Source organism: Schistocerca americana, chromosome 6 (assembly GCF_021461395.2).
Source record: "Schistocerca americana isolate TAMUIC-IGC-003095 chromosome 6, iqSchAmer2.1, whole genome shotgun sequence".
Classification (NCBI taxonomy): domain Eukaryota; kingdom Metazoa; phylum Arthropoda; class Insecta; order Orthoptera; family Acrididae; genus Schistocerca; species Schistocerca americana.
In genome coordinates, this window is record NC_060124.1 from 118,934,437 (window position 1) to 118,959,962 (window position 25,526).

The following is a 25,526-nucleotide window of genomic DNA, read 5'->3' on the forward strand; positions in this document are numbered from 1 at the left end:
CCCTAAATAAATAAAACTGTGAGGTCATCCACATGAGTGCTAAAAGGAATTCGTTAAACTTCGGTTACACGATAAATCAGTCTAATCTAAAAGCCGTAAATTCAAGTAAATACCCAGGTATTACAATTACGAACAACTTAAATTGAAAGGAACTCATAGAAAATGTTGTGGGGAACGCTGACCAAAGACTGCGTTTTATTGGCAGGACACTTAGAAAATATAACAGATCTACTAAGGAGACTACCTACATTACGCTTGTCCGTCCTCTTTTAGAATACTGCTGCGCGTTGTGGGATCCTTACCAGGTAGGACTGACGGAGTACATCGAAAAAGTTCAAAGACGGGCGACACATTATCTATTATCGCGAAATATGGGACACAGTGTCACAGAAATGATACAGGATTTGGGCTGCACATCATTAAAAGAAAGGCGTTTTTCGTTGCGACGGAATCTTTACACGAAGTTCCAGTCACCAACTTTCTCCTCCGAATGCGAAAATATTTTGTTGACACCGACCTAAATAGGGAGAAACTATCACCACGATAAAACAAGGGAAATCAGAGCTCGTACGGAAATAGATAGGTGTTCGTTCTTTCCGCGCGCTATACGAGATTGGAATAACAGAGAACTGTGAAGATGGTTCGATGAACCCTCTACCAGGCACTTAAATGTGATCTGCAGAGTATCCATGTAGATGGAGATGTAGAATTCATGGAAGGCTGCATGAAACAAGTCAAAAGACTGAAGACTCAAAAAAAAAAATGTTCACTACGCCAGATATATGATGACGGTGACATAGCACTTTTTAGAAAAGCATGTAATGCCCTTTGTCCTGTATCGTGAAGAATAACAATTTTCGTTGATTCATCATTCTCCATTAACTCACATGTTTCTGCATTGATTTTTCCTATTTTATCGATGGAACATTTTATTGACATCTCGGCTCTGTGATACACCACCCAGCTGCCCCCCCCCCCCCCCAAAAAAAAAAGATTCTTGAGCTAGACTGCTTCTTATGGCACTGTATGTGACCCCTCCGTAATTTTTCCCTCCGTGATATATGTATAACAAACTTAGTTGCACCTCCTGTCAAACGTAGCTTAGTCATATGGATACTCTCTCCGCAACTGTAACGGAATTCTCCAGAAATTGTAACAAATGGCCTCAAAATTGTAACAAATTAACCCAAAACTGTCACAAATTGCCCCAAACTGTAATAAATTGTCCCCAATTGTAATACATAGCAATGTTTAACAGCAAAAGAATATATATCTCTTTTTCCACATGTTTCACCAAAACTTGGAACAATTTGCCTCAAAACTGTAACAAATTGGCCTAAAAAAAATGGTTCAAATGGCTCTGAGCGCTACGGGACTTAACATCTGAGGTCATCAGTCCCCTAGAACTTAGAACTACTTAAACCTAACTAACCTAAGGACACCACACACATCCATGCCCGAGGCAGCATCAGAACCTGCGACCGTAGCGGTCGCGCGGTTTCAGACTGAAGCGCCTAGAACCGCTCGACCACAACGGCCGGCAAATTGACCTCAAAGTGTAACTTATTGTCCCGCAAACTGCAAGACAGTACCCCACGATGAAGCAATATTTGGTAACAAAGTATCGTATGTTACAGTGAAAGTATAAAGAAAGGACATCTCAATTTGTTTAACGTTGTATAGCTTTACGCAAGAAAGTCTCAAAGCTAACAACTGTCTGTATGTATAACAGTAATGTGCAGCTCTCAACTGCTGACAGTGTTACTGGACTACCATATGATGTGTGTGAAGGGCTACCCAAGAAAATGGAAAATACACAACAACGAAAATAAAAGAAAGGGCACTTGCTCCAGAAATCTATCTGTAAATGAATATAGAAAGATGACGTATGGACAACTTGTCAACTCTGTTACAAACTAAAATGATACCGCAACATACCATTATCATGTGCAGTTTCTGATTTTTTATGTTTCATTGGAGAAGCAGCATGAGAAATTATAAAAAGAAGACAGGGATATAACACCAAAAGAGACATATAGTGAAGTGGTAAAATATGTAAAATTCTGCCCTTCACCGAGGGAAATCGCTAACATAATGAGAACAAATTTCATGATACTACAGTTATTATGTCAAACAATGAAAACAGATGACCATCATCCAGCTATGCCTACTATTCACAAAAAGATGTCGTCAAGTCTGATTGAAATCTCAACGAAATATCCACAACAAGCAGTCGTTGCAGTAAAAATGGCAAGCTGAAACAGCATCTGTACTGGGAAAATCACTGAAAGCCATTCTTGATTCAAGAAGATCAGCTGTTCAGAAAGGAGCGGAAGAACACGCACAAAGATGATCATAATGAAGAAACACATGGAGCTATCCGGGAAAACCGTATATACGAGGGCTGTCCAGAAAGTAAGTTACGTTTGATCGCGAAATGAAAATCACAGTGAAAGTCAGAAATGTTTCATTTTCAACAGTTAGCTACAGCTTTCAGCTACTTCTCTACGTAGTCGCCGTTCTGACTCAGACATTCGTCGTAGCGATGTACCAACTTTCCAATACCCTCATCATAGAAGGCAGCCGCCAGTGCTTTCCGCCAATTCTCTACGCTGACCTAAAGCTCGTTGTCTGTGCCAAAATGTTGTCTTCATAGCCAGCGGTTCTTCTGAGCAGAGATGAAACTCAGTGGGAGACAATTACGGGCTGTATTGTGGGTAACCAAACATTTCCAATTGAACCGATGCAGCAACATCTTCATTGCCCCTGCAGAATGAGGCTGAGAATTGTATTGAAGAAGAAACCGCACGACAGTTATGTAATGTTGGTTGCATAGCTTCAGGGGAAAATTCTCACCAGGCCCTCGTACTTGGCGGGAGACACTATTTTCTATAACATCTTTACGCGCTCACTAAGAGCTCAGGAATGAAAAGAGCGACATAATTCTACCTAGAGTCATACTAGAGACAGTGCCCAACACATCTTTGCAAAGCTTTATCGGATTTTCATAGTCGTTTCCATTTTGCGACCGATCGTAACTTACTTTCTGGACAGCCCTCTTATTTCGTATATAGCCTGCAGTTTAACCAAGCATTGGAGAAAAGCGGAGGATAGAGAACTTGAAACAATGTCAGGATTACTGAGTCCAGTATTATTAAAAAAACTCTAAAATTCGACAAATATTCAATGATAGATACAGAAATGTTACATATGACTGACAGGTATAAGAAATCCAGTGTAGTAGTAGCAAATTAGTCCAAACAGCGTGAAATACGACAAAAAATAGTATTAAACCTAGTTAGAGGGCTGACTTGACGGCAGCATTATAGACATGCAGAACAAGGAAATTAGCAATCAATCTCTACAATACGTATACTACGACAATAACCTAACAAAACAACTGAATGATTATGATGGCTCACATCATCGACAGCTGCAGGCAATACAGTGCTCTGGAGTGAAATCACTTCAGTAATTTCAGAGCTTCGAGAAAGAAGTATTATCGAATAGTTATGGAGAGCTCTGATTCCATTTCCAGATTCTCCACATCAATTACATTTAAATAAGTAATTTCATTAATAGGGATCGGACTTAGTTATTCGATATACTGCTGCTTTTTCTTATGATCTGTGGCAAAACAGTATTTTGTAGGAACAATAACAGTTAGTGAGGCATTTTTCTTAAAATTTATGGAATGATTTTTATAAACAGATTTTTCTTATAATTTCTTATGTAGTAATCGCCTTCAAATTCGATTTTTTTCCCTGCAAGTTTGCCAACATGTGACCATTTCCGTCAGCGTATGTATATACAGTAAATGTAGATATCCCATAATTCCTCTTTGCAGCCTCATAGTTTATTCCATATTCTGCGTTGAAAGGTATGTACGCAATGCTTAATTAGGATTTTTGTACAAGAATATATCTACTCCTATTGGCCATCTTCTCAGGCATTAGTTGGTTTCGTTAGCAACCAATAGTGACTCTGATTCCATCATCCAGCCCGGTAAATGCAGGTAAATGTAACATATTGTACATACATAGGAGAAGAAACCTACAACTGCACTTTACGCTATCGCTGGAAACAATAAACACAATAAGATACTTAGGAGTAAGCATCTGGAGCGACCTAAAATGGAATAGCTCCATAAAGTAACTAGTTTGGAAAGCATGTGCCTGGCTCACACTCATTTGAAGGAACTTTAAGGAAATGTAAAGATTTGATTAATAAAACACCGTCGACTACCTGAAGTTCCTATATACAATGCATTATTAATCACAGCCGTGTTATTTACAAAATGGCGGAAATGTAAGTTACTTGTCTTTGTGCTTGGCTTGCCCATGCTGCCAGGTACAATGGTAGTAGTGCGCCCATGCCATTAGCAGCCACAGGCAGTGGGGCGATCAGACTCCGGTCACAGAGGCAGGTTGCTTCATTGTGGGTGATCGGTTATAGTGACACGTTACACAATGCATTTCTTTAAATCCAGCAGTCGGTATGACATATATTTGTGTGAGGCGAGTCAGACACATCTGCTGAAGAAGGCGACACAAGTGGTGCAGGCTGTGGATCTTTTTCTGCTGTGTGGAAGCTGGGACTGGCAGCAGAGAAGATAGCGTGACTGCACTGTGACTCATTCTATTACTGGCAGAGAAATAACCTTCCCAGAGGCAGGAAGAGAGAAGCAAGTTGGTGAGCAGGCTTCCCTAGCATCGCGGACATTGAATGTACAGGAGGGAGTGCCGGATATTCTGACCCTAAATGTTTTGGAATAAAAAGTGGCTTAATTGTTTACCGATAACATCAGAATATACTTCCTCCTTGCTATGTAACATGTGCAGTGCTCCTGTAAGCGACGCTATGTGCAAGGCTAGAAGGAGATGCAGTTCAACGGTCTCTCTGCAATTTTTATAACATGTGCTTCTGCACGTTTTTTAAACATGGTAGTTGTATGTACATAGTGTGATTGTTCAGTGCCACAAGTGTACTTAATACTGGGGATCAACCATGAGAACAACTAAATGCGTCGACGACCAGAAACACATACTTGCTGCCATTCCTAGTACGTGGTAACCGACCCAAATACTCAATAAATAACTTATCCATAAGCTTCTCATCTCCATTAAGACTACAACAACACTTTCCTGTATTCGGATTGGGTTCTACTGAAGCCATAGTCCGGTAACTCCTGGGTAAGCTGTTGGCAAATGTGACTGGCTCGGGATCCTTCGACTGTTGTTCGGCTAAATCCAGGAATAGCTCAGAGCTGCTGAATGTACTTCACATCCTGCTAACCGTCACAAAACATTCTACTAAGGCCATCAGCAAGCTAATTCTCCGTGCCACGAAAATGTCTAACAGTGAATCGGAATGCGAAAATACGGGCGGCTCACCGCGCTATGCGTCCAGTCTAACGTGGCCTGGCCAACACCCAGCTAAGACCTTGGTTATCAGTCTCGAGCAAAGACGTTCCAAGTTCTAAATAAAGTTTGAACTTCTCTAAGATATACAACACTGCGAGAGTTTCTAACTCGTAGACTGAGTAATTGACCTCTACACTGTATAAGGCCCCGGGCGCATGTGCGACAGGATGTCGCTCGCTATTGTTCACCTGCAGCAAGGCAGCCCCTGGTCCAGAGTTGTTTGAAGTATAAAGTCTTTCTCAAAATCAGGAACGGCTAACATTGATGTTGCACTAAGAGCCTGCTTCAAAGCTTCGGAAGCAACTTGCCGACTGTCCTTCCACTGCAACAGCACACCCCTACGACGCGACATGTTAAGAGGAACTGCTAGCTGAGCAAATCCTGAAATGAGCGTAAGGAAGATGGAGATCCTCCCAATATACCGAGCGATATCTCTTTTATTCTTAGGCTGATGAAAATCCCTCATGGCCAAGGTACGTTCTGTGTCGACTTCACTCCACTTACTGACACTAAATGTTCCGTGAAAGACATTTCTGAATGCGCCAAATTCACCTTAGTAGCTTAAATAGTAAGACCAGCTTCCCTAGGCCTCTCAGAGGCCTGACGTAAATGGTCAACATTATCCTCAAATGGGTGGCTATATACAACCGCGTCATCCAAATAGTTGTATACGAAAGGAAATTTCAGTTCACCCAATTCAGAATCTGAGAGCCTAGACAAAACGGCTGCATCAGTAGATAAGCCAAATAGGACACGGTTGAATTCAAACAAACTGTAATCGTTGCAGTCATGGACTGTGCGCCTGGTCTCGGCGGAGGATTGAGTCCTCCCTCGGGCATGGGTGTGTGTGTGTTTGTCCTAGGGATAATTTAGGTTAAGTAATGTGTAAGCTTAGGGACTGATGACCTTAGCAGTTAAGTCCCACAGAATTTCACACACATTTTTTTGTAATCGGTGCAAAAGGCTTTTAATGGTTTCTAATCCTCAGTAAGGGTTGTCTATGGTAGGTTGAGATCTAACACAGTAAAGAAACAGGCACTCGTAAACCACATAAAACGACTGTACAAATCTGGGACGGGCCCTGACTCCATAAATAACTTCGATTTAGCCGGCCGTGGTGGCCGAGCGGTTCTAGGCACTTCAGTCTGGAACCGCGCGACCGCTACGGTTGCAGATTTGAATCCTGCCTCGGGCATAGATGTGTGTGTTGTCCTTAGGTTAGTTAGGTTCAAGTAGTTCTAAGTTCTAGGGGACTGATGATCTGAGAAGTTAAGTCCCATAGTGCTCAGAGCCATTTGAACCATTTTTTAACTTCGATTTAGAGCCCTTTAATCAGCAACCGGTCTATACCCTCCGCCCCTAGGTTTGGACACCATACAAATGGGTGACCTGTAAGGAGATGTTGATGGGTTGATGGCCTGATGCAAAAGTTTACCAATAATTTTTCTCTTTTTCTCCATCTTGGGTGTGGACAATCTATAAGTGGTTGGCGCAGTGGGACATAATCAGTCAATTGGATTGGGTATACGAGGGCAGTTCAATAAGTAATGCAACACATTTTTTTTCTGAAACAGGGGTTGTTTTATTCAGCATTGAAATACACCAGGTTATTCCCCAATCTTTTAGCTACACAACACTATTTTTCAATGTAATCTCCATTCAATGCTACGGCCTTACGCCACCTTGAAATGAGGGCCTGTATACCCGCACGGTACCATTCCACTGGTCGATGTCGGAGCCAACGTCGTACTGCATCAATAACTTCTTCATCATCCGCGTAGTGCCTCCCACGGATTGCGTCCTTCATTGGGCCAAACATATGGAAATCCGACGGTGCGAGATCGGGGCTGTAGGCTGCATGAGGAAGAACAGTCCACTGAAGTTTTGTGAGCTCCTCTCGGGTGCGAAGACTTGTGTAAGGTCTTGCGTTGTCATGAAGAAGGAGAAGTTCGTTCAGATTTTTGTGCCTACGAACACGCTGAAGTCGTTTCTTCAATTTCTGAAGAGTAGCACAATACACTTCAGAGTTGATCGTTTGACCATGGGGAAGGACATCGAACAGAATAACCCCTTCAGCGTCCCAGAAGACTATAACCATGACTTTACCGGCTGAGGGTATGGCTTTAAACTTTTTCTTGGTAGGGGAGTGGGTGTGGCGCCACTCCATTGATTGCCGTTTTGTTTCAGGTTCGAAGTGATGAACCCATGTTTCATCGCCTGTAACAATCTTTGACAAGAAATTGTCACCCTCAGCCACATGACGAGCAAGCAATTCCGCACAGATGGTTCTCCTTTGCTCTTTATGGTGTTCGGTTAGACAACGAGGGACCCAGCTGGAACAAACCTTTGAATATCCCAACTGGTGAACAATTGTGACAGCACTACCAACAGAGATGTCAAGTTGAGCACTGAGTTGTTTGATGGTGATCCGTCGATCATCTCGAACGAGTGTGTTCGCACGCTCCGCCATTGCAGGAGTCACAGCTCTGCACGGCCGGCCCGCACGCGGGAGATCAGACAGTCTTGCTTGACCTGGCGGCGATGATGACACACGCTTCGCCCAACGACTCACCGTGCTTTTGTCCACTACCAGATCACCGTAGACATTCTGCAAGCGCCTATGAATATCTGAGATGCCCTGGTTTTCCGCCAAAATAAACTCGATCACTGCCCATTGTTTGCAGCGCACATCCGTTACAGACGCCATTTTAACAGCTCCGTACAGCGCTGCCACCTATCGGAAGTCAATGAAACTATACGAGACGTAGCGGGAATGTTTGAAAATATTCCACAAGAAATTTCCGGTTTTTTCAACCAAAATTGGCCGAGAAAAAAAATGTGTTGCATTACTTATTGAACTGCCCTCGTAGAATACGATTAGTAATCCGCAGACGCTCGGTAAGAACATCCGGAAATTCCTCCGAAACCCTCAGCCAGCGCTCAGTCACTTCCCTCTTCAAATGAGCAACATCAAAACTCCATTTCACTTGTTTGTACATAATTAAGCCCCGCCATAGAATGATTGCAAAACTGATACCTCCAACTTCACCTAAACTTAAACCAAAATGATCTGTGTGCAAAATCCAACACTCAAATTGTCTTATCAAGAAAACCGCAACACAAAATGACGTGAACAGTCAGACCTTTCACGACACCAATTGTAATGGTCCACGGAAAATTATAAACCTTTACGTGAGCCCTTACTTGACCCACAATAGACAGACCTGCCATCAACTGAAAGACGCTTTTGCTTGACTGGTGTTTGTTCAGGAAATTTACAAATGGCTCTATACCTTATAAACCACTGTAAACTCACCCAATTCAAATTTCTGCCCGTGTCACAAAGTGCACACACTGGCTATTGAGTAATTAAGGAGCACACACACGCGACAACGAGCTACGGTGCACAGTACTGAGGTAATTACAACCTGGTGGCACCTGGTATGCACCACGATGGCGAATAGGCCACTCTTGGCGTCAGCTTGTATGACTCTCTTTACATACAGACAGTTTCTGGAAAAATGGCCTAGCTGCGCACAGTGAAAACGATTTCTTTGCCTGACAGCAATTTGTTTCTCAACAAACCCGTGAGGAGGAGCTGCACTTGCTTCAGCAACACCCTTTGAAATACTCCTTTTACTCGTCACTAAAACGAATACCTTCAATAGCGCTAGTAACGCGATCGAGACCATGATGTGTAAGGTTTCTCACAGGATGCAACTGTCAAGCTGTCTCCCTGCAGCATACCGTCCAAAATACTCGCAACAGTTTGTTCTCCAGTGAAATTATGGCCTAAAGCAACAGCCATCCAAATACTTTCAACATGGTTGTCAAATGTCTCAGTCGATGACTGGAAACGAAAATGAAATTCGTTAGTAAGCTCATTTCTCACTCTCTCAGAAAGAATTTCTTCAAAAATTTCATCGCACAAATGCTGCAACGATTAACCTCCCTGAATAACGTTATAAATCATTCTGGCTAGCCGCCACTCGGCTAATGGATAAACCATCTGCAAAATGACAACATGAGAAATCTGCCCCCGTAGAATCAGCGGTATCGGATTTGGAAATTTACCAAGCGAGTTAGAAACTTCAGTCTGTCTGCTATTATCTGACATGTCACCCTGGTTACCGCCACTCAACATCATTTGACCTTCCCCATTCCCTTCCCACTGAGGCACATTCATTTTCTGTTGAAATCAAATAATCTTTTCTAATAACTGGTCAATTACGTTTTTCTCAGAGCTGGTATTAATAACTCTTACATCTCTCACTCACTCAGAGAGATGACTAAGATGGGATTGAATGAGATACAACAGAAAGGCCGAGGGGACACTACATTGCAAGAGTTTGACATTACTTCGAATTCCGGCAAACAGTTCAGTGTACATGCAGAGCACGACCATTACTTTGCCCACCGCCTCCGCAGTGATACACTAGGAGCAGTCAATGGCACCGCAAAGCCTCTGTAGCAGATCCACAACACTTCCTTCCACCGACTACTCACGCATGCTAAGTTCATATATTAGATGCTATTTGTTGAAATGTCCACTGCCCTAAATCGCTCGTGTAGCCATGATAACCAAATAACCGCGAAAGCAAAAACTTGAGCAGTATACAAGTTCAAAATGGTTCAAATGGCTCTGAGCACTATGGGACTTAACATCTGTGGTCATCAGTCCCCTAGAACTTAGAACTACTTAAACCTAACTAACCTAAGGACATCACACACATCCATGCCCGAGGCAGGATTCGAACCTGCGACCGTAGCAGTCGCGCGGTTCCGGACTGAGCGCCTAGAACCGCTAGACCACCGCGGCCGGTAGTACACAAGTACCAAAAAAATGTTAACAGTCTTAAGTACAGTTACAATAAACAATATAGCCTAGATTAACATCCTTCCTGGTATGAAGTTATTGCTTAAGCCACACTCTGCTACCATCTGGCATAGAGCGATGAGTTAGCTTGAGCAGTAAGTGTCTAGACTAAGGAAATATTTAAGAAAACTACACAAACTCTCCATTGACCGTTTAGATTATTTAATACACCAAGCACAAGTGAAACAATGAACAAAGGAGGCAACATCTCAATACCAAATTTATCATTTTATAAGAGGAAGAACACTTCAAATTTAATTTTACAATTCCCACAGGGAATGGATTCCCAGATTGATCCCTTGGACGGTTAAGGGACAATTAAAACAGGCAGATGGTGCATGGTAAAAGGCCAGCCAGAATCGGCCACAAATACCCTTTTAGTGAAAGTCTAAGAATTATTTTAACAACTGAGCAATAAGACCTTAAAATATCAAATTGTTAAGTTGTATTCCTTCCGAATCTGCCTAGTGTATTCACCTCTTGGTCTCCATCTACGATTTTTACCCTCCACGCTGCCCCCCAATACTAAACTGGTGATCCCTTGATGCCTCAGAATATGTCCTACCAATCGATCCCTTCTTCTAGACAAGTTCTGCTACAAATTTCTCTTCTCCCCAATTCTATTCAGTACCTCCTCATTAGTTATGTGATCTACCCATCTAATCTGCAACATCCTTCTGTAGCACCACATTTCGAAAGCTTCTACTCTCATTTTGTCTAAACTATTTATCGTCCACGTTTCACTTCCATACATGGCTACACTCCATACAAATACTTTCAGAAAAGACTTCCTGACACTTAAATCAATACTCGAAGTGAACAAATTTATCTTCTTCATAAACGCTTTCCTTGCCATTGCCAGTCTACATTTTACATCCTCTCTACTTCGACCATTATCAGTTATTTTGCTCTCCAAATTGCAAAATTCATTTACTTCTTTAAGTGTCTCATTTCCTAATCTATTTCCCTTAGCATCACCTGATTTAATTCGACTATATTCCAGTATCCTCGTTTTGCTTTTGTTGATGTTCATCTTATATCCTTTCAACACACTGTCCACTCCATTCAACTGCTCTTCCAGCTCCTTTGCTGTCTCTGACAGAATTACAATATCATCGGCGAACCTCAAAGTTTTTATTTCTTCTTCATGGGTTTTAATTCTTACTCCGAATTTTTCTTTTGTTTCCTTTGCTGCTTGCCCAATATACAGACTGAGTAACATCGGCGATAGGCAACAACCCTGTCTCACACCCTTCCCAACCAATGCTTCCCTTTTATGCCCCTCGACTCTTATAACTGCCATCTGGTTTCTGTACAAATTGTAAACAGTCTTTCGCTCCCTGTATTTTACCACTGTCACTTTCAGAATTTGAAACAGAGTATTCCAGTCATTGTTAAGTTAAGCTTTATAAAATAAAAAATCTTTAAAACAAGAAACCCTAAAAAAAATAAGCAACAAGTAAAATTTAAGACTTTTGATCTTAACTGCAGCTAATAAACCCTTTAAGAACATTTAAAAAACATTGATCTACTGGGAAACTTCAACTTTATGAATTTAACTAAGCTAAATTTTACAGCCAAACGAATCACTCTGTTGCTCCACCGCCGCAGACAATTTACTTCCAGAAAACAGCTTATGTACTTGTAATAGTGCACAACAGTTCACAATTAGGTAAACAAGAAATCTGATTTCCACAACTTAGAGTTGTAGATTAGTACTCAACAATTTAAAAGTTAAGCAGAGAGCAAATGGCCATCAGAAACTGATAATGAAAATCACAATTAAATATACAAACGATATTGAAGGTGAATCCGGACAGCAGTAACACATGGAGAAAGTGGCCGACGCAACAGCTCGTTTTCAGGGGACCAGCCTCAAGCATCGAAGATATGCGATGCTCTTCTTTTGCAAACTGCACCCTGCCAAACGATGCGTCCAGCGGTTTAGGTCAACAGTTTCCATAGACGACCCTCTCATCTGCAGCCACCATACTGCGAAGTGTGCCAGGTCACGCCTCGTCCAAAAGTACCCAAGAACGTTCGACGTCCAACAAATGAATCAGCATTACCAAGACACCATTGTGTCATATAAACCACAAGTGATGCCGGAAAAAGAGGATACACAGGCTGCCCACTGCTGGATGAGAATGAGGTTTGCCCCTTGCACCTACACTATGTGATCAAAAACATCCGGGCACTCACAAAAACATACGTTTTTCATATTAGGTGCATTGTGCTACCTCCTACCGCCAAGTACTCCATATCAGCGACCTGAGGAGTCATTAGACATCGTGAGACAGCGGAATGGGGCGCTCCGCGGACTCACAGAACGTGGTCAGGTGACTAGATGTCGTGTCATACGTCTATACGCGAGATTTCCACAGTCCTAAAAATCCCTAGGTCCACCGTTTCCGATGTGACAGTGAAGTGGAAACCTGAAGGGATACGAACAGCACAAAAGGGTACAGGCCGATCTCGTCTGTTGACTGACAGAGACTGCCGACAGTTGAAGAGAGTCGTAATGTATAGGCAGACATCTATCCAGACCATCGCACAGGAATTCCAAACTGTATCAGGATCCACTGCAAGTACTATGACAGTTAGGCGTGAGGTGAGAAAACTTGGATTTCATGGTCTTGCGGCTGCTCATAAGCCACGCATCACGTCGGTAAATGTAAAACGACGACTCGCATGATGTAAGAAGTGTAAACATTGGACGATTGAACTGTGGAAAAACGTTGTGTGGAGTGACGAATCACGGTACACAATGTGGCGATCCGATAGCAGGGTGTGGTTATGGCGAATGCCCGGTGAACGTCATCTTCCAGCGTGTGTAGTGCCAACAGTAAAATTCGGAGGCGCTTGTGTTACGGCGTGGTCGTGTTTTTCACGGAGGGGGCTTGCACCCCTTGTTTTTTTTGCGTGACACTATCAAAGCACAGGCCTACATTGAAGTTTTAAGCACCTTCTTGCTTCCCACTGTTGAAGAGCAATTCGGGGATGGCGATTGCATCTTTCAACACGATCGAGCACCTGTTCAGAAAGCGCGGCCTGTGGCGGAGTGATTACACGACAATAACATTCCTGTAGGGGACTAGCCTGCACAGTGTCCTGACCTGAATTCTATAGAACACTTTGGGATGTTTTGGAACGCCCACTTCGTGCCAGACTTCACTGACCGACATCGATACCTCTCCTCAGTGCAGCACTCCGTGAAGAATGGGCTGCCAAAAAACATTTCAGCACCTGATTGAACGTATGCCTGTGGGAGTGGAAGCTTTCATCAAGGCTAAGGTTGGGCCAACACTATATTGAATTTCAGCATTACCGACGGAGGGCGCCATAAACTGATAAGTCATTTCAGCCATGTGTCGGAATACTTTTGAACACATAGTATAGCGTATTCGGAGATCAGCGTCACCAGAAACAGGCTCATTATGGCTACACTCATTATGGTCTCTGCATTCAACTCCACAGATAAACGTTGACTGATGCCGACAATAAGTCACAGCCCTGGGGCAGAACTTCACTATTTAACTTCCCAGGCCGACTCGCAGCAAGTGCCTCAGCTTACCGCTAAAAGAAGCCTCGTCAAAACCCGCAGTGGCGCCACAAAGTGGCCGCTGCCAACTTTAGGCGAATGATGGCACACGTAAAATCAAATCGAGCTATTGCACTTGAGATGGAGCCACCAAATTGGCTCAAAGTGTTTCTTGAAACCCACGAAAACATTTACTGAAAATGAGATTTGGCTTTGCATTTAGCAGAAATTTTTCATCTTTACCTTCAGCTGTGTGAGGTTGACAAGACAGGCCCACAAACCAAACATTTCATCCCCCACACAAGTCGTAATATGTTATTAAATGGACAGCTTATATATTTACTGATTTGATGTGAGGTGACAGACATGATCCCATATCAGTAGCATCCCTCTGAGCAATGTGTTACCAGTGCAGATATCTAATCCTGAACCATGTTCACAATAACGCTATCCAACATTGTACATCCTGAGTTTTCTTTAATGAAAATAAACATTACTGGTAAAAAGAGATAGAGATAATATTTGCTCCATGTCCAAAGTTGTAGTCTGAAAAGCGTCATTGTTCTTAGAGTTTTTGATGTCTGTTCTCATCTCACTTTGTGCTTTCTCCGCACTCCGCTTATGTAACTCCCTTTCAACCTTTAAATGAGAAGTTTCTTCCACCTGACTCTCATTCGATGACAAACAGAGCATGTATCACGTCTGAGTTTTTTAAAAACAAGCTGAACTTAGTATTAAATATACTTCTCTATCTCCAATCTTTAACTGAATTAACTGTTTTCCTGCACAATTTATAATAAAGTTCATACATTTTTCTCAGTGATAGATTCTGTGATAAATTTATCATTTTTTGCTTGACTTGCCTCGGTCAGAAACCTTTTAATATGTTCCTTCACAAATTTAATGCTCCTATCAGGCACCTGGTTTTTTGACTCATATTTCCCACCTTCAACCTGCTGAGTAACTGGAGAAGCAGAACACAACTGCTTTGATACTAGTTATTAATGTCACACAAAATGAGAAATATAGTTTTGTACACCCGAATATTATTATCACCCTAGAAGAAAAAATATATAACCTTAAATATAAAAACACTGGAAAACCATTTAATAATAGCACGAATGAATTCTGACTGTAAATCAGTGTCTGTAATTTAAAGTAATTGTTAAACTCAGCTGAGAGATGTTATACCAAAATAATTAACGTTTATGCATTTTAGTCATTAAAATATTTGTAGCGTTATAGTACTTCAGTTTGATGTAATGGACATGTGGAGGTTGTTTATTACTTCGTTCTGGATAAGAATTTCCACGACGTGTCTTTGTTTTCGTTACATGAACCATCCCTGGCACATGTGCATTTTGCAGGTCGAAATCAACAATGGACTAGAATGTATTTTAGACATGTGCCAAGTCATTTGCGTCGCCCACTTGTTACGGGATTGACATCATTTAACTAGGGCATGTCTCTCATAGTGGAAGACTCCCAGATGATGGTCCGTTTCCTTCAGGACTTTAACTATTAGTATTATCATTTCTGTTGGATTCTCCTGCCTGAGTAAATTCCAATCAGAAAACTGGTATTTCCTTGTAGCAGCCGGCCAGAGTGGCCGAGCGGTTCTAGGCTCTACAGTCTGGAACTGCGCGACCGCTACGGTCGCAGGTTCGAATCCTGCCTCGGGCTTGGATGTGTGTGATGTCCTTAGGTTAGTTAGGTTTAAGTAGTTCTAAGTTCTAGGGGACTGATGACCTCAGCAGTTAAGTCCCATAGTGCTCAGAGCCATTTGAACCTTGTAGCAACAAAACATAGTTTCCTGCACATGGCAGTAAAGGTACAAAGACGGTGTGATTACCAATAAAACTATTTCAATAAAATCAGTTTATTAGCTATTTATACATAAGTTATTTATTTCATTCGGTAATCAGTTTCGATCTCTTATCATGATCAGACCGTTTTACTCCTTGACGACAGTAGGAGACGATGACGTGGTGCAGGCCACTCTGGAAAGAGCGAAGAACACTGTCTGATATGCGATCAAGACTGCTTTTATTGAAATAATTTTATTATAGTTTTATCGATTGTTGTTTCTTCCACTGACAGTGTTCCAAAAACTCTTAATTGCTAGTAAATTGCTATTTGTAAATAGTCTTCACGGGTTTGCCGCCGGATTACGTTGTGCAAATTCCACAATATTTCCTCGGAGCAACTGTCCACCCTTCCGACATCTTCAGGTGGTTCAGCCTTGCTGGTGGCTAGGTACAGCTGACGGCGTCCGCACATCGACGCCCCGTTTCTAGAACACGAGCGGGAAGAATGCGCATGCGTGGAAATCACGCATGCGCATACGCAACGATTTGCCGAAAATCGCAGAGCTGCTCTGGTGCGCGTACGCTGTACGGTGTGTTTACTGACAGTGCGGCCAGACGTTACTCACTAAAGAACCGTATTAGACCAGTGTTATGACGGGTCTGAAAAATTTTGATTTTCGCGTCGTGATTTAATAGCATCCAATGCAGGGTTCCGGGATGTGCTCAGTTGAAATCTCGCGTCCTTGTTGATGAGATTGTAGGCTGTGCGGATATGTACTGATTCCTTAATGACGCAATTCCAGAAAGATGATGCCAGGGATAAAACTTACTTCTTTTCATAAATCATGCAATGTCCTGTATTCAGACAGTGTTCAACTGAGCACAGTCAGCAAAGAGGACGAAGGATAAAGCCTACAATAATTGCCGGTAGGTATTCCATGTGCTCCCACTCCTCCACATTACTTCAATATACACCACATAGGAGTTCGCCCTCCGAACTGTAAAAGAAAATTCTTTCTTCGGCTAACATGTCAGTTAATAATGACTTCTCATCTGTCTTCATACTATTTAGTCCACCACAGTAAACCCTTTGTGCCCCCTAGCAAGGACACAAAAGGTCTTCAGAATATAACTTCTTTATATTCGAAGTGAGTGTTCGTGGCCTCCTTTTTGAGGAAGATGGGCCTTTGTCGTCGTAGCAGACATGTGGGTTTGTAAATTTGTTTCTGTTTAACTTACAAATGGCTACACACCGGACTTAGTCAATTTTGCTCCCATGTGAGTTTTATTTTATAAAGTGTGGGTTTAATGATCTTTGATTCAGAAGCAATCTAATTAGCCTTTAGCCACCAGCAGTATTATTGTTCTCTTTCAACTGATATCGGAGAAAGTACCCTATTAAACTTTGATAAATAAACTTGATCAGTCATCGCTGACTAGATTTTTTTTTTCGCTGTCGTCTGCAGACATATCGCACATGTGCATCAGAGTGTTTCTACGAGAAGAGGAGCATTGCGGCTGAATTGCAGTCCGTTGCAAAATACAGACTACTTTGATAGTGTAAACTTGGCACAAACAAATTACGTGCTCGCAGTATGTCACTGTTTTACAATGGTGGGTTAAACAAGCCGCGTCAGATATGAAAGGATGTTTATGATGATAAATAAGAGAAAATGCCACCTATAAATGCCACACAGGAGAATTTGCTTTCTTAACACTATCTCTATTATGGGGTGAACTTGCTAATTTCCAGGAAACATAGTTTGTTAGGGAGAGATAAATCCAATGTGGTATAACCAGAAACCAGTAGCTGCATTCAGAATTCTGCAAGGGGCACCACAAGCACATGGAATAGGTCACCTCACGTTCAGAAGCTGCCAACAGCACACAGGCGCCTAAAAAAGCTATACCAGCCAAATTACAACCGTCAACGTGTCAAGCAAACCTAGCATCAAATAAGCCAAAAGGGAACTTTTCATCAACTTGTACTCCACGGAACTTCACACTGGTATCGGTGGAGGGCACGAAAAAGTTGACAACTTGGGTGTGATTATAGGGCAGAACCCGACGGGATGTCAGTAGGACTTTCATTAAATTTTGGCATTTGCTGCCAGAGACAAAGACGATCATAGGTAATGAAATTCTGCAAGGGACAGCGCCACCATCTGATATCACCGAAGCAACCATTATTTTTAATTCCAGAAAAGGCAAAAACCGGTTCGTCTTCAAATCCCATTTGTCCAACTAAAGGCTGGTTACAAATTACACTGCCTGACAAGAAAAGTCAAGTGCCCAGGAGGGAAGGAGCAACTCCACGGGTTGAGGGTGTAAGCGATGTTACGTCAGTGAGTACAATATCGAGTCAAATCTGCAAAGAAATTGGCAGTATGTGCCCAGATATCAGTATAATGTTGCACCCCCTCTGGCCTGGATGCATGGACTGATTTGGTTGGGAAGGGTGTCATCAAGCTGTTGTATCCTCTCCTCTGGCAAGACGACCCTCATCCGTTGTAACTGGTCCTTGATATCCTGGTTACTACCACTGGGATGGAATTGTCTTCCGAGCTGGTCCCTCACATGTCCTATCAGGGACAGCTGGTTATCTTGCTGTTCACAGGGGTACCTAAAAAAACACGCAGACACTTCACAGAGATACATGCAATGTGTCGATGAGCATTGTCCTGTTGGAAAATGACGCCACGACACTGTCACATTAGAGGTAGCAATTGGGGACACAGGATGTCCGTGACGTGCCGTCGTGTCATCAGAGCCGTGACCTGAAGTCACAGCCGATAGCTCGCCACACCACGGCGCCCAGAGTAACAACTCTGTGTCTCTTCAAAACAATGGATGAGCGAGACCTCTCTTCTGGACGCCGCCATACTCGTCGATGATTTGTCATCGGGAGTAGTGTAGAGCCGCGATTCATTGCGACGCCTTCGTCAACATTCCATGTTTCCTGGTCGCAGAATAGCTCCAAACGCCTCCACGAATGGGATCGTAATTTCCTAGTTCGGCTGCTGCGAGTCTTCGACCAGTGGTGAGGGATGACGCACGATGTTGCACGAAGTCCGGTACTTGTTATGGAATGCCGGGTACGGATAAGGAGTTACGAAAATACTGCATAAAATCCGAGACTAAACTGAGTTATGTATCAACCAGAGAGGATATGTTACAGGATTTCCAGCTACGTCATAAATCAATTTATTGTAGATCTAATTACTTTCGTAGTTCAGTTTCTCTTGACTTCCTTCAAGAGTATTTCTGTGATAGGTTTTAGTTGTTACCTGGGTTTTAAAGGGCATAAGTTATATGAAGTTACATAATGCTAAACTGAAATAAATCCTTAAGAGAAATCTCTTTCCCTAACTTACTTGAATACAAAAGTAATTATAACAAAAAGAACATTAACATATTGAACATTTCAATGGATTTTTCAAAAAAAAATATGTGCAATACTTTTTAAGTGATCATTAGTTTAGACAAGTTGTTGTGTAATAAGTGTTCAGTCTGCAGGCCGGAAAACATAGTTTTCATAGTGAATTTTTAAGGGGGACCTCCAGAAACTCCTTCAGCCCGGCATTCACCACTACAGGGAAAAGATCTTCGGAGAAAACAATGTGCAAGATGGCATTGTCCCAGGCAAATTACTTGGTCCATTCAAATATGATTGCTGTGAAGCGGTTTATAGAAATACCACAGTGCTACTCTCCTGGATATAGAATTTATTCTGGAGGTTGCGCCTCTCGAAGCTATATATCATAAAAGCACAAAGCTCTTCCTCATCTGATAAAAATATGCGTGATAATCGGAGCGTTGGGTACACCACACACGCTGATGTAATGGCTTACGTTGCCAGACAGAACAAGGCCTTATATTGCAACAAGCCCACGGACTTTGAACATATCAACGAGCGACTAAACGCCCCCTGCAGTCCACACTGGTGACTGCAGCTCAGAATAGATCCCTATAGGGCTTCTGACGCCGGAACAATTGCACAGCTCCACGTCATAAATCACTCGGAGTGAATCGGTTGCCGGTGTAGTTCTACGTGCGCTACTGATATCTCTCTGGTAATTTACTGTGAACAATTCACTGGTAGACTTATTCTCATCAGAATGACAGCAGACCAATGCCCACAACGTAAGTTGAGGAATATATGATGAGATAAAGAAAGTACAATATGATATTGAATGTGTAACTCAGTATGAAAAGGGAGGTGATAATCTAACAATAATGGGAGATTGGAACGATGTAGCAGGGGAACGCAGAGTTATAGGAAGGCATGTGTCCGGTAGCTGGAATGAGAGAGTACAAAAAGTAATTGATTTCTGCAGCAAATTTCAGCTAGTAATAGCGAATTCACTGCTCACACACAAGAGGAGGATATATACTTTGAAAAGCCCTGCAGATGCGGAAAGTTACTAACTGGTATACATCGTCGTGAGACAGACATTCCGAAATCGGATATTGGATTGTAAGGCGTACCAAGAAGCAGACATAAGCTCAGAACAGGACTTAGTTATGATAAGGAGTGGACTGAAGTTCAAAAAATCGTCGGGAAGAATCGGTGTGGATAGAATTAGGATACTGAAGCAGTGAGAACCGATGAGCTACGGTTGAAGTTCTCTATAAGTGTACCTACTACGATCACTACAATAGGTAATTCAGTAAAAGAGGAGAGGCACATTTCTAAAAAAAAAAAAAAAAAAAAAAAAGGAGCAGTCACAAATAAATCGACACATAACGGTGGGCAAGGGAAGTAACTGCAAGGAACTGCGGAAATACTTCAGTCGAAAGAAGTACAAATATTTTCAGGAAAAGACAGGAATACAGCGATATAAGCCAGCGAAGAAGTCGAAAAAGAAATTGTCGTCGGAAGAACTGAATCAGCAATTAGAAAAGTCAAAATAATCTTCTGTGAAATTAAAATCAAAGGCGTGTGCAATAAGAGGGCAAGAGGAATTCCATTTTGAAATGTAGGAGAGAGAAAGAGCAAATAGGTGAGGAAGAGTAAACTGAAAACCTCTACGAGGCGGGGAAACTCTCTCACGACGAATAGAGCTTCGAAAAATTTGCGCTCAAAATAAGATGGAAACCATAGACAACATTCCTCCGAAATCATTGCGGGGACTGGCAACCAAGCAACTATTCTAGGGGAAAGCAGCAATTGGAATACATCCAGCAAATAATTGAAAACGTTGGTTGCAAGTGCTACTCTGAGACCCTCGAGTCATACCGTCAGACATTCCGAAAAGTATCATCTAGACAATCCCAGAGAGCGCAACGGCGCATAACTGCTACAATTATTGCACAATCAGCTTAACGCCTCATGCATCCAAGCTGCTGACAAAAATAAGATACTGAAGTGTGGGAAAAAACAACTGAGGATCTGTTTGATGATGATCAGTTTATCATTAGAAAAAGTGGAGGCACCAGACATTCATTTCTGACTTTAATAATGGAGTCAGGACTTAACAAGAATCAAGACGTTTTCATCTCTTCAATCTCTGTATCGAGGAAGCAATGAAAGAAATAGAAGAAATGTTTTTGGTGAAAGAATCCGTTGATGACGTTTCTGCCTCGGTGAAAATTAAGAAGAACTAAAAGGCCTGTGAAACTGAATGAACATATCAACGAGCACGTACTTTGATTTGAGAGTAAACCTAAGAAAGACGGAAGAAAGGAAGAGCAGCGGAAATGAAGTCAGATATGAAATTAATTTAAAAATTGAGGTCCTCAAAGGAGATGAGATGAAGGATTTCTGCCACCTTGGAAGCAAAGTATCAAGTGACGGTCGAGGCAAACAGGACAGAAAAAGCTGACTAGCTCAGACAAAGAGGGCATTCCTTGTCGAGAGAAGTCTACTAGTATCGGACACCGGTCTAAAATTGAGGACTAAATTTCTGAGAATATTCATCTAAAGGACAGCATTGCATTAAAGTGAATTGTAGGCTCGGAAGAACCGGAAAAGAAAATCATCGAACCGTTTGAGATGTGGTGCTATAGAAAGAAGTGATAATTAGTTAGGGCTTTATTAGGTAATAAATAAGGAAATTCCTCTGAGAAACGGTGAGGAGATAAACCTGCGGCGTACACGGAAAAGCAGAAGGGCCAGGATGACAGGACATGGATTAAGACGTCAGGGAACAACTTCCATGGTATTAGATGGAGCTATAGCGGGGAAAAATTGTAGGGGAAGGCAGCAACTGGAATACATCCAACAAATAATTGAAAACATTGGTTGCAAGTGCTATCTGTGATGAAGAAGCTGGCACAGGAATGGGATCCAGGCAGAACGCATTGAAAAGTGTGAACCACCACTTTGTTTGTGGACGACTGTTCGAGGTACAGTGGTGTGAGTTTAAATGCGTAAAAATCTATCATTTTGCCCATAGGTCCATCACCATTTGACTGTCTAGAGCATAGCATCTACACCACCAAAACTATCATTTTCGTGAATGTTCCTCGGTGCACTGCGAGGTCCCACCTCACAACATATGTCCGACGTTGTTGTTCATGACCGTTTTGGTGGACCAGGTGTTATGGTGTCGGAAGGCATACTGTTGCATGGACTTCATTCTTATGGATGACAGTGCATGAGCGCTTCGAACAGCACAAGTGTAGAAGCTCTTCCAATAATGGGATATTCAGCGAATGGACTGGCCTGCCCGTTCCCCCCCGATTCAAATTTCGTCGAGCTCGAGTAGAATGGGATGGGTTCAAATGGCTCTGAGCACTATGGGACTTAACTTCTGAGGTCATCAGTCCCCTAGAACTTAGAACTACTTAAACCTAACTAACCTAATGACATCACACACACCCATGCCCGAGGCAGGATTCGAACCTGCGACCGTAGCGGTCGCACGGTTCCAGACTGTAGCGCTTAGAAGCGCTCGGCCACCCCGGCCGACGAATGGGATGGGGACACCTATTTCAGCATGTCCACGTGCACCAGCGACCATCCAGAAGTTTTCAACTGCACGGGTGGACCTCAGAACTCCTTACCAAAACCGTGGTCAGCATGGGAGCACGTTGGAGAACACGTTCGTGGTGGCCAAACATCGTGTTAAGAACCATGTTCCGCCTTTCTTAATGTCCTGGGGACCATCATTAATCGCGGTGACTTCAGTGTAACTATTATCTTTCAATAAACGTGTCATTTCTGTTCGTATCGTTGCGTATGTCTTTCAATTACCTTTTCTGTACTGTGCAGTGCTATAGCAGTTCTTTCTATTTATTGTCCAAGTTTCATCGAGCTACGTTACTTGGTAGTGACACATCAAACGAAAGCTACTTTAGTCTTTAAATTTTGCACACCAGTGTGTTAATGATAAGATTCGCCGATGGCATTGCTCTCCCCAGTGAAGTGGCATAAAACAGTACACTGTTAACACGATTTGAAGTAAGAGTAAGTCAAAAACGATGAAAGTATTATGTAACAACAGAAATATTGTTGAAGATAAACTTGACATTAAAACTGGGAACTACTTGGTAGATGAAGTGGGGGAATCAGCTACATTGGGAGCTAAGTAACACATGATGGGCGATGCAGGAAGGATATAAAGAGCACACCAGCATAGGCAAAAGGAGCAATTCCTGCCAAAATAAACCTACTACTTTGCAATGCTACTCGGTGTGCCTGTACATATGGCGCGGGTATGCGTGAAAGTTGTCGATGTTGTGTACGTAATGGAATGTTCACTTCTAAAAGTGAATCAAAATATAATTAGCCCTGTCATTGACAACCAGCAGCAGGGAACATGTCAATAAGTCGCCAAGTTGTGATAATACATTACTCTGACTTAATTAGGATCAGTTTTTGGAATCTAATCCTAGGAGAAGTAGAACAATTTGGAACTGCGAAGGTATTTGTTATAAAAAACAACACTAAGGAATGCAAACTGAAGAAGCAGGGACATAGAACGTTAACTCCAGCTCATTAATCCTAATTTCATATTGGCACAGCATCTATCATGTGACTCGACATCGTGCCCCCGTTTATTCGCTAGACACACTTATTGGTTGGTACTGATTAGCAGTGAAAAAAGCCTCCAACCTGACTGGCACTGACAGTAAGGAGCTCATAAATTAACCAAATCAAACTTAATACATTTACTATTACACAGTCCCTATCTGCTGAGACATGATGCGTCTATCTCTGAATTCAGTACTGAGAAGAGCAGTTCTGCTGTGCCAATCTGCTCAGTGCTGCCAGCCGTTGTGCAGACGATGTACATTGCATAGCTCTAGATTCTGACTACGCAGAGAACGTGAAACAGCGTCCGCAAAGTAATGGGGTCGAAAGCTATTTCGGCACAATTCCGGATACGAATAAAGAATTCTACTAACTATAAGCCATGAGCAGAGACTTAAGTGTGCGATCATAAAGAAGCATTTCATAACGCCTGAGTTCCCAAAAAGGAGCACAGGTTCTTTTCTCTGCTCGCAGAAAAATGAATGATTCTGCTCCTAGTGGTGACGTCAGCACTTTACGATATCTATTATTGAGACTGTTTAATGGTACCTTCCCAGTAATGTTTCAAAACGCTCTCCAGCAATGTGTGTCCTGTAGAACTTGCCATCGAATCCCCTGAAACACCACCCGCCAGTTTAGGGCAAACCATACAGCGTTAGTGTGCACTCTTTTAACAGACGACCATCGCACCCATTACAAACGGAATGCCTCCCACTCTACGAACCATGAAGCTGCCAGACAACCTCTTCAACTGACAGTTCGATAAAACCTTCTAGAAAGTTCTGTCTCCTCCTATGACTACAAGTTCAGCCAGTTAGATTCGTTTCTCTGTCTTGTGGCTGGAATACAGCTTGGCGTCTTGCGTGATAATTTCCACGGCCGTTAGCTCGCATCTGTGGCAGGCGTCTACGGCCCATTGCTTCGTGCTAGTAGGAGTGGTGGCGACGCTAGTAAGATGTTATCTCCACAATTTTAAGCATTCAGTCATCGTCCCGCCCCCGACTCTTTTTAGCAATGACGCGGGCTGCCTCGAGCAGCCCATTCCGCCAGATTCTTGTCGCAGTGGAGGGGATCGGCAGTAAACGCTCCTGTCGTCCTATTCCTTTCAGAGCCATAAAACCGGCTCTCCTTCCAGCGCTATGTCAATCGGCCCATGTCTCTTTAAAAAACTACGGTAGCCCTCGGCTTCTCCCTGCTCTCAGAGGCAGCGGAAAAATTACTTTCCAAGCATGCAACTCTACAGAGCTGTTAGTGAATCTACCCAGTATCTAACGATAAATGAGTAATAGTTCGGTAACCTCCCTCTAAAATGTAATCCCATATTAAGTAAATATGAGACATTCATAATCAAAATTATTCATGTATGGTGGCCAGATATTGCTGCCTTACAACATGTACAATCGTGCTCAAAAGTATCCGAACGATCTGAATTGTATTTAGCCTTATTCGGATACAACCCACATAACGCAGCTGTCTAGCAGGTCCCCTAATCGCTCCTTGGTACAGTCGTTTGACTATTGAAAATGGTTCCAACAAGTCACCACTAGAAAACACTGCTCTGTATCGCGGTAACTCAAGACGTAAAGTAATACCACGATACTAAAAATGTCAGGGAACACCTTATCACAGATAAGACTGTCCTTAAGGCTTGTAAGCTCACATTTATTACAATAAATGACGTACCTGAAATGTTACCATTCTCATTATTATGTCAGATAGGTAATGCACGTAGTAAGTTCGTCGTATTCATGATTTCTTCTTCAAAGTAACATACCGTACTTATGATTTAACACAAAATGACATTAAAAATTTAAGTTATTCACGAGCAGCTAGTTGAGAAAATGTACGAACTTCGAATGACACGACGAACCGTCTCGTTCTGCATATGGATTCAAACCCA